Here is a 471-nt window from a genome sequence, read left to right on the forward strand (position 1 = left end):
GCCTCAGGCCCTGAGAGTGGCATAACTGTTCAGTCCATTTCTGGGATCAGCACTTGCCTTCTAGGCCCTAATATGCTCCCTTCTCAGTCCCTTACAGGAGTTCGTAATCAGACTATTGTTCTTAATCACACCTATATGTATGTTCTTGCACCTAACAATACTTATTTTGCCTGCTCTCTGGGCTTAACGCCTTTTTTGTATTCCCCTATCTTTCTGGGTAATCGGGATTGGTACATTATGGTTATTCTCCTCCCTCGCTTCTCTGTTCATAACCCTGAAGAATTTTCAAATTTTGTAGAAAAGAGGGTATCCATCCACCCCAGAATGAAAAGAAAACCTATTACAGCTCTGACCATTGCCACTATTCTTGGCATTAGCGCCATGGGCGCAGGCACAGAAATTACCTCTCTGATTACATCTAAACAAGGCTTTACAGAATTACAGTACCTTATTGATAAAGACATTACCAAC

The sequence above is a fragment of the Mastomys coucha genome, unplaced genomic scaffold, assembly GCF_008632895.1.
Source record: "Mastomys coucha isolate ucsf_1 unplaced genomic scaffold, UCSF_Mcou_1 pScaffold5, whole genome shotgun sequence".
Taxonomy (NCBI): domain Eukaryota; kingdom Metazoa; phylum Chordata; class Mammalia; order Rodentia; family Muridae; genus Mastomys; species Mastomys coucha.